This window comes from Alligator sinensis, unplaced genomic scaffold (assembly GCF_000455745.1).
Source record: "Alligator sinensis unplaced genomic scaffold, ASM45574v1 scaffold866_2, whole genome shotgun sequence".
NCBI classification, from domain to species: Eukaryota; Metazoa; Chordata; order Crocodylia; family Alligatoridae; genus Alligator; species Alligator sinensis.
This window is the reverse complement of record NW_005841900.1, coordinates 1,509,531-1,520,535: the sequence shown is the minus strand read 5'-3', so window position 1 is coordinate 1,520,535 and position 11,005 is coordinate 1,509,531.

Sequence of the window (11,005 nt, the reverse complement as noted above, 5' to 3'; positions counted from 1 at the left end):
CAGGGTGGACCCTCCAGCCTCATGGAGCGTGGTTGGAGTCCCACCATCAGCTTCCCTCTCCCTGCTGTTCTACCAGTACTGCTACTGCCAATTCAGCACCAACTGTGAAAGAGTTAAACCTGTAGCTCTGTTGGCCCTGCACCAAGGTGAGAGGGAATGATACTGACTACAGGGCTCTGCCCCTTGTCCATGCAGCCAGACCATTTAACTTTGGCTGAGTTGTTGCCAGCCACTATTCCCTTGCCTCCCTTAAAACATATGAATCTCTTTTCTCACTTAAGATACCCCTGTCCAAAATTTTGATGGCTAATTTCCAAGAAAATTGGTGAGTGTGTGCACCCGCCTGGCCTCATGCAGGTCCTCTCTTGCTGCTTTGGACATGCACCCAGTGCCAGACACAGGGTGTGTTCCTGTGGCCTGGACGTTGAGTCACGTTCACCCTGAAGTAGATCCCAATACTCACCTGCCACAACTTGATCTTTTTCTTAGTGGTGGGGCTCCTTCTCATAGCTCCTTGTGGACTGGGCGCTGCCCTTAGCAGGCACTCTTGGGGTTGCACCTCCCCTATACCCCAGCCATGCGTCAGCTCTCAAGACATCCAGATGATGGATCGCCGGCTCATCCTCTGATGTCTTCCCCTGTCTTCTCTTCCCCCTGTTCGTCTCCCGGTCTCCTTCTACACGGGATGACCATGGGATGTTGGACTGTCCCTGATAAAGCACCGGGTCTTCCCTCGCTGTGTAGCCATCTGCTGCACTGTCCTGGCTCCCCCCGACCTACTGGGTTTGCTCATGACCCTTCTCCCTGCTTCAGGGCCCTGGGATAACTCAAAACAAATCAAGACAAAAATGGAAAGGTTGGGGCACGGGGCCTCAGTCCACCCCACTTACAGGTCCAGCGTCTGCAGCTCCAAGGTCCGTTGATGCTGTCCTCCCTGGCCCAGTCGCCCTGCCAGGCCAGCATAGTGCCTTCTTCAATTGGTCCTGGACCCCCTCCATTGGGTCCTTGTCTGGGTTCTCTCCAGGCTGCCGATGCAGCCTGTGTGTAGCTCAGGGAGCAGCCTTACCATCTGGTGCTGCTCCCCTAGCCATTTCCCCACTGCTGGCTTTTAAATCAGCCAGATGGCATTTTCTGGTGACGTCATCTGCCTGCACCATCCCCAGCCAGCAATAAAAGCGGCTGATGAATCATGTGGACAGTCCATCCCTCCATGGCTCATTCAGCTCCGCTTCTCCTAAAAGAGGTAAGTATGCCCTGCCCTCAAGGCTTTTCTCTTTCTTGTCAGGTTGGGTCCACCCTGCCTTGGGTCCTGCCATGGGAGAGGGCTCTGGGCCTTCTGCTTGCGTCCTCCTCGGACAGTGTGGTATGTGAATAAGTACAGTATTTGAAATAACCCGGCTACTGATAAGCTAGGCCAAATCAAACTAAAACTGCATTTCCAAAAATCTCTAACCTGAGGGATCAGGGGTTGAAATCAGGTTCCTAACTGAATTTCATAGCTTAGGTCCTAGAACCTAATCAGTTCTGGAACCCAGAGAAGCAATTTGATCCTCCTGATGTGATTATTGCTAGTCTATTCTATACAGTTTCCTTTATCCCTGTCTTCAATATATCACATTAGTACCTTCCAGTAGGTAATTAAAGATGCCTATACACATGCTGCTCTGATGTGCTGTAATTACAGCTTGTCAAAGCTGACTCAATTAATCGAGTCTGCTGCACTGTGGTAATTACTGCGCTCCAGTAGATTTGAGCATCATATTTATCACTGTTCCCATGCTAAAAAATGGTGGCAGGGGCACTTTAACTAAAGCTCATTCAGTGAGCTTTAGATAAAGCACCTCTGCTGCTATTTGCCATCATGGGGACGCTGATACTCATAACACTCTGGGCGCTTTATTTAGAGCTAACTGTTGTCAGGCAGAAGGCACGGTAGGTTTACACCTTATAAACTAACTAGATCAAAACTGTATAGTATAAGCTTTCATAAGCAGTGGGGTTACTTCATCAGCAGTGATTCGAATACAGAGGGTAGGAAAAGAGAGAGAAAAAGAGGGGCATTGCTTTCTATTTAGCAACTGTTTCCTACAGTCTTCTCACAGCATCTGATGAAGTGAGCACGCTACTTACAAAAGCTATACATCTCTGATTTAGTTAGACTATAAGTTCTAACTAACTAATCTACCCTGCCTTCTTGCTCAAAATGAACATTTTAAGAAAGCATGCCTATAGAAAAGTACAGTATTACCTATTTTAGTACCTTACCCCTCTCTCCCACCTCTCTGTGCCCTGTAACTGTATAAGATAAAAATAAGTTTGGAAGCAGTTTCTCAACTGAACACCTCTTCAAATATTTAAAAAGTGTCAGCATTCATTATTCTTGTATATCACTTTATTAACTAAGACAAAGAGGATGTAAATGGTGCATTGTACCCATGCACACCAAAAGCAAAAAATATTTTGTTCTAAAATGATCATTGCAAGGCAAAGCCTTGGTTTACCTTCACGTTTTCAAATAGATTCCAAGGTGATCTTTCATTTAATCAAATGATCCCAAACTCTTTGCAGAGTTAAATTGATATACAAGCTATATGCAAAGATCATTTCCTCCACTGTAATAATGCAACCACATCTAGGGTGTAACACAGCAGCTGTTTTACAGCACATGGCAACACTACACAGCAGTTTAGGAAGGAAAGGAAAAATTATATCCAATTGAAACTGCAAGGGGAATTTAGGTAGGCAGAATGTAATTACCCAAGCTGGAATTTGGCCAAGACGCTGGGGCTAACACTCCTTTTTCTTTAGAAAAGTGCCAGGAGATCTTTAATGAGAACAAGTGCCAAGGGATCTTTAATGAGAATAAGGTCAGGACCTTGGTTTGATATCTCAGCTGAAACACGGCAATCTCAGCAGCACAGTACTACCTAATACAAGGCGGGGGCATAGGTTCAGATCTGACTCAGAGGGAAGAGTGCCACCTAATGGATTGACATCATCACTTCCTGTCTGATATACCCTGTCCCTTGAAGTTTTCCTATTTGGCCTACCCATGCTTTTTGTGATCTCTGTCAAGTACACAGCACAAGGTAGTATGGCTATAATTTCTTTTTAATTGTATTCAGCTCAGTCCTCATTGCTCCCACTTGGTCCTTTATGCTGGGATAAATGAGCGCTAGATGGCTACTAATGCTGAGCTAACTAAAGATAAAAAGTGGAGTCAACTTCTAACCTGAAAAGTGAACATAACTGTAACCAGAAACACAATAACAGAAACTGTACCATTCCAGTAATTTTAATCACTTGCATTTGTTTGCAACAGACCTTAAAATATTTTTGCAATGACAGTTTCTGATTGTTAGAAGAAAGTCTTTTTACTTGAGTAAAATAGCCTAAAACATATTTATCTGTCCAAATATTGTCTTTCTGACCTTTCCAATTCTTTGGATTATAAAGATGATGCTTTTGGCTATTTTTGTTACAGTTTGCATAGCTCTCCTATGACCTCTTTTACTTTATTTGCATATTATGATCTAATCAGTTCCAAAGCAGCCCAAAAATCAAAGGAAAGGAAAATGTGAGCTAGAGAATACTTCTGAAATGTTGTTGAATCAAGCTCATATAAGAGCCCAATTTGAAATGCAGCCTCAGGTCCCACTGATTTTAGCTGCTTCATATTGCCTGCATGGGCTCAGATTCTAAATAGCCTTTACAGGATTAGGTACTAAACCCATGCAAACTAATGTAAAGTCTTTTCAAAAGAACCTTCAGAGACTACAGATATAACTTTGTCTTGTATCTTCCAGCATAGTCCTTAAGTTCAGATACTTTCAATACATTCAAGAAAGATGTTGGTAATACAAATACTAGCAATGAACTGCAGTAATAAAAATACATGTTCCTCTTGCCATGAACATCTCAAACATTAAATTCAAGGTAAACCATCATTAAAAAAACCCTTTATTTTATCTACTAAAGCATACCTTTTTCAACTACTTTGTTATGGCTTACTTTATAGAGTTAAAGATGACACTTACCTATGGGCAGATAATTCTATACTTGTCTGCTGCAGATTCCTTGAATTTTTAATTTTGCAGGATAATGGATTAGATTAGGGCTGTCCAACTGCTAAGCAAGTGCTTCACCAGCGGGGTTTGTGGGCTCCTGAGTTGCACATCACATGAATATACACCCCACCCCATCACATGCCCACAATCCTTCCCACAACCCACTGCAGCACCTGCACTGCAAACTGCATGGCCCCACACCATGCTGTGTCATGCCACACCAACCTATGGGACAGGCGCAGAACACAGACGCTGAAGGCGGAAGGATAAGCCCAAGGAACTGCAGCCCAGTGGGAGTCTGGGGGCCACAACTTAACCCCTTGTGGAGTGTATGTGGCCCACAGGCCACCAGTTGGATGGCCCAGGACTAGATAAACTACTATTCTGATTCAGTGTGCAATCCCTCCCTTTCTGTGCATCTGAAAGAGAGAGAGAGGCAGTGTGAGGTCAGAATACATCCTCCCTATTAATAACTTTCCTTGATGTTTGTGTTATGAAATGGGGTACAACTTTCCCATACCTTCTTCCACAGAATCCATACACAACATAGAGTCCAAACTCATCTCTGCAATCAGGCTTTATGCACAAAGAAATAAACAACAGACTAGCAAAAAGTTCAGCTCTGGCTATTTTCCCAGGCTTCATTGCTCCTAAATATCCTCCCTCAGAACTGGTAAGCACCACACCCTAGATTTGAGGTGGCCAACCTGTTCCATATATGCCACATGTGACACAGGCAGTCTCTGTGTGGCATGTGGGTGTGGGGGCAGGGAGTACAGTGGCAGGTAGAGCACCAGAAAGTAAAGCAAAAGATTGGCCAGGGGAACAGGATCAGAATGGCATTCAGGGAGGGCATGGGGCTTAATCTGTAGCACACTAGTAAAAAAGATTGCCCTTCCCACTGCCCTAGATTATCTTTATCTCTAGCGATTTGCACACAAGTCCTTCATAGCCAGGTGGGGTGATGTACTGATTGAAAGTCAACAGATCACATGTAGCACTCCCATATAAGATCATCATCTGCTAATGAAAAGTGGTATTTTGGACAAACACTGCAAATGTGAAATGCCAGGACAAGTAGGTCAACTGACTTTTTTATTTCCCTGCAAAACATCATGAGATTTGAATTAACGTTTCTTAGCAATACAAGCTAATTTGTGTGCTTCCTACTGTACTATTGTAAAATTGTTGGGCTTGACACAGAAACCTAAGGGACACAGAATAATTTGCCTCTAAGGGTTCATTTGCTATGGTAACTTTGACATAACTTATATTACCAAGTAAATTAAAGAATGCTATTTTGAAAACTAAAAGAAAATTCAGTTATAATGGCTGCAACACACCACATTTCCAAATTAAGGTGCTGAAATTAGGACATCCAGGTTTAAAGTCACAGCAAGAACATTAGCATACCCCAGTCAAAATCCCCAGGCTTAGCTATAGCCAACATCAAATGCTTCTAAGCCATGCTTTAAAAAACAAAACAAAACAAAACTCTAACACACGTAGCAGCTGGAGGGGAAGAAATTCCATCCTAGCACATATAGCAACCAGCAAAGCCCAGAAACATGGGAAATACCCATAGCAGAACATAGGCACAGCAATGCTTAGATCATCCCTGACCAATGCCTGTCCAAGCTCTTCTTTAACACTTCCAATGATGAGTTGGCCAGCCACTGCTTCTTGTCCCTGGGGAACACCTGTGCCACATGCCCTCTGGCACACACCAGGTTACCCCAGGTGGGGTAGGGAAGGTTGGGACCAGAACTCAGCTGGCCCCAGAAGCCTTACATGGGGTCCTGGGGACCTCCTGGGGCTGCAGCTGCAGCAATCCTGCTGCTTGGAGTCTGGCCAGCAGCCAGAGTGTGGCTCTGGCTGGCCAGGCTCTGATTTTGGGCAGCACATGCTACCGGATCCAGTTTCCAGGTTTTCCGGCATTCCGGGCCCCGGATCCGGCCCCCCGGATCCAGTTTCCAGGTTTTCATGGTTTCCAGGTTTCCAGGTTTTCCATGATTTTCTGGGGTCAGAACTGCCCCTCCTCCCCCTCCCCCCCCCCGGTGCTGCTACCTTACAGCATGGAGAACACCTGAATGTGCAGTGTGTGGTGCCACAGGCCTGTCTGCAGTGCCACATATTGCACAGTCCCTAAGCCTGAACCTGCTAGGGACTATGGTTCTAAATAGCAGTGAAAAATGGATTTATATCAGGACTTCGCCACTGACCCCGTTAGCAAGGAAGTAGCTTCTCTCATTTGCACTACAGCCTCTCATACCTGTGTTTATATGGTTCATGAATTTCCATGTCTATCTAGATAGACAGATGCTATATACAGAATAAAGATATTTGATTTTCCACATATATGTGACAGATAAGTCTAAGAAGTTGATAGGTTTGGTTTGAGTAAGTAACAAAAATCTTGAGTGAGTATAGCAAGAAAGGAAGAGGAATGAGGGAAAGGTAAAAGTGGGTCAGGAGTGAGAATTTTTCAAAAATGAAATTTTTACACATCTGCAAAATAGAGGGGGGAAAAAGACCTGATTAACCCAAGAGGCAGACTATACCCCTGATGCTGACCTATGAAATTATATCCCCCCAAAAATATTTTTGGAAGGTGTCAAGACATGGGAAGGTGTTTGAAATTCCTCTATTCTTGGTCTAACAAGAGAAGGTTCAATATCTGAACTTTCTGAGATGTCTTCTAATTATATTTACTGTGCCAGTAGTAAGAATTCTAAACATTTCTTATACATATATAGACTGCATAACTCAGTTCATACAGAAGGCAGAGTGAGGATAGGGACAGATTGGAATATGAGTTATACATCAGTTCACATTAGCCATTAACCAACTGTAATGGTGAGAAATGAAGTCAATTGATACTGATTCATGTCATGTGTCTTAACCTTTGGAACAAACCAGGTGACTGAAGCTAAGAATGAAATTCCATCTTTCACTGCCACTGTTCTGTGTCATACCTTTATTATGCTTAGTAGATCAAGATTAGAGATGGCTTAACCACAACAGTGTCAGAGTTCAGGTTTGCCAAACATAATTGCCCTGTTAGCATGCTTATCAGTAGTTTACTGAAACTGCTAGTCTCTTGGGCTGCAAAACTGAGTTTCACAGAAGTCCATATCCTCCTGTTGTGTAACTTCTTTGCAATTCTATGATTCTGTGAAAACAATGGAACCCCTTTTATTTATACCATTTGAGAAGTTGGCCCATGTGGTGAAATTGCTAGTCATTCTTACATCTGATTAGCTTTGAGAATAATCTCAGGATATATGATGTATACACATGCACACAGTTCTTATTCTGGTCCCAGGGGGAAGTAATGAAGTTGAACTGTGTGAAGATTAACAACTACAGAGTAACCAAACATTTCCGAGCCATCTAACATTTTTAGTTATAGAAATCTGCAAGGGGCTAAAGGAAAAGAGAGCTCACATTTTGTGTGAACTGCCTCACCCATTCTTAGTCAAGACACTGACTAAGCCTCAATAGAATAGAAAGAAACCAAAGAGGCCTTTGCTTGTCAGTGGGTTGAGAACAGCTGTGAAAATAAATGATGAGTAGAAAGATAGAGAAAAAATACATGAGGTACCAGTATGCCTTACTGTACTTTTAAATTTATGTTGCAGATGGCCGTGTATTTTAGAATCTCAGCATTCAGAAATTAACTAACCTGGCAGGTGCACACCTGGTGGACTTCTAAGGGGATAGATCCAGCCATCATTTTGTTTATTATTGCAGAAGATCCAGTTGCTATTGTAGAAGAGAACTGCATGGCCAAGCAGCTTTTTATTGCATGCTAAATCTACATATCAAGCCACAGGCAGAGATTGAAGGTTGTGTAAGTGTATATGCATGCGCACACACGCCCGTATTAACACTTATATGTATATGGGTGGGTGGGCACGTGTATCTATATATGGAGTTATTTGGGGAATCAGAGTTCAGAGGGGGGGGTTATTTTTTTCTTTTGTTTTTGTTTTTTGGGGGGAGGGGGCGTTTGTAATCTCCATATTATTGCCAGAAGAAACTGATAACAGGAAGGAGTCTCTACCTCCGGTTACACAAAAAAAAAAAATATCCCTCAGCCCACGTGATTCTTTTCAACATCTGCTTCTTTTCTTTTCTTTCATAGAAAGCATGCATGAATAATCAGACCACAGTGCTGCTGTTAATTGTAAAAATCATTAGTAAACTTCCAGGTGCTGTTTACTATATAACCATTGTAATTTTCTATCCTAAAATCAGCATCTCACCAACATCATTGTCTGCCCTGGGGCATGGGGATTGTGCAGCTTTTACATTGTCAAAGGCAGTTGCAACCCCATTTGCTAGCAATGAAAGAAATGGATCCACACCTGCAGCGTTTGAGGCAATAATTCCTAATATTAGGCAGACCTCATGAGGAGAGGGCTTTTTTGCCAATCTTTTATGATTCAACACTTTACAATCCATTTGAAATCATTTAAATATTCTTTTATTTTGTTACTCCTACCCCATGTTTATGATTCCTTTCATTCCCCCCTCCCTGAAAAAACGTATGAAAAACAAGATATAGCAACTATATCTTACTGTACCTATGAAACTAAAGAAATAGATTAATTAAAATTCGACTTTATTTTCAGGATATGAATTATTTGTGCCATCCAAGGAGAACACAGACAGAGATTCTATAGTATGTTGTTACTAAACACAAAATAAATCTGTCTCACAGAGGACACCCAATTTCTACTCAAGAAAGTTATAACACAGTCTAAATTAAATGTTTGGGCCACTCCAGTTTCATTCTGTTCTTCACCCAAAATATAGATACCCAGGACCTCAACTGGTTCAAAACCATCCATGTGCACTGACTACAATCAGGGATACACCAAATTAGCCCTTGAGATTTTGGCTCTCTTGTGTTGACAATGGCTTCTTAATGCAGGTATCCACCCACAGCAAAAGTGCTCCACATTATCATCCTACTTAAAATCCATTTTGTGGAAACTGCATTCATACATCATCTTCATGTTTCCAAAAGCGTCAGTTCCGAGTAACTAATTAGAAGAGGTTGAGCCATCTCATTTGTAATGGATCCGGAAGCACTTCTTTTTCTTATATACACACATAAAATGTCCTTTGAAATTTCTGGTGTAGACCAGAGATTCTCAAACTGTGATACGTGGACCACCACTGGTCCATGAGCTCCATCCAGGTGGTCCGCAGAAAGGTGACCTGAGGCTAAAGCTGACAAACATTACACCTGATTTCCCAGAACTTTGCTAAAAAAAAAACCAGGCACACCCATAGCATTAGAAAGGTAAAACTACTGATATTAAAATATGAGTTGTGTGCTTTGATTTGTACAACAAAAAAAAGTTTATTAAGTGGTCTGCCACGACCCTCAGCAATTTTCAAGTGGTCTGTGAAAAAAGAAGTTTGAGAACCACTGATGTAGGCAATTCCCTGTGGAACTAACTCCAGGTAACTGGTGATAAATATTAATTTGTGATTCTCAACATAGACAAGGAAGAAGAGTAATATGAATATATTTAATCACATTGCATATGATCTGGAAAACCATTGCTCATCTGAGTTATTCCAGTCAAGTGTACCTGTTCTGTCCTATAATATGGACATAGGCCAACCCTGACATATGAAATTCCCCACCAGTCTCCAAACACAGTGTGGTTTATTGGAATTTTAAAGCAAATTAACAGTACGGATCAGCTTTTCTTTAAAGACTAAGAGCCAGATCACTCAGTGGACTCAGACATGTAAATGTAATCCTATTCTACCCTACTCAGGAGCCTGAAAAACAGTGCATGCAAAGGTGGATGGGTTCTCAACCTCTTCAGTGCTTTTTCTGATTCAGAATTAAAGCTCTACCAAAGCAGGCATGTTAATATCCACAGGGACTTGAGCAGAGTGGACTAGGATCATACTCAAGTGCTTCAGGTGAAGTAGGTTTTGGCCCTAAGGATCCTGTCCCCTCTGGAAGACAATAGCAAAACTCATAAATATAAATTAAGCTCTTTTTCTTTACATTGTTACAGAATCTTAAAGTAGGTTAACCAATTAGTGTACCTGAAGTTGTCTTGTGTATCTTAACCTCTTTGTGAAGGTTGTAATTGTCAAACTAATAGTCTGGTCCGAAGTCCAGTGAAGTCAATGGAAGAATCTCATTGACTTCAACAGACTTTCAAATCAGACCCTAGTTTCAGAGGGTCATAGATTATCCATACATCTTTGGGAGTTAAATAGGCATTCTGTTCTTCAGCTGAAACTCATGCTGAATTTCTTTTGTGTGACTTGAAGACTCCTAAAATAAATAATCTGGTATTTAAAATTAGCAATACACTATCTATCTATCTATCTATCTATATTTTTTTCCTTCAGGAAATTTTCTGTGAGAATTGTTCCAGATACTTAACGGAAAGTTTTTACCAGGTTTAATTTTCATAACTCTGTGAAGTTTGTTCCAAGATTTCCAGGTGTGTCTGATCACTGAGTTATTTGTCTTTAAATCTTTGAGGGTGAATTCTTGGTAGGTGCCAGCCTTGCATGTGTCTGTTAATTGATGCTCTGTTTTCACCCATGGCAATTGCACTTCATCAGCCTGCCAGCCTCTGCAAGCTTGAGCCAAATTAAAAGCCCACTGATAGAGCTTTACATTTGGTAATTTTAAACCTCCATATTTAAGGTTGGCAAAGTGTTTTATACTTCTCATCTTCATCCTCTTGCTTTGCAACAAGAAAATTGATATGCCCTTTCTTTCTTGTGCTAGGAACACAGATAACCTGTGCAAAAGTAATATTTGAAATGCATAACTAATCGGTGGAGTTAAGATAATTTGGAATGTGCTTACTTTGCCCTATAGGCTGAAATTCAACAGATCATAGTTCCTGGGATCTTCTTTTATAAGAGCTTTATTATGTTTAAGG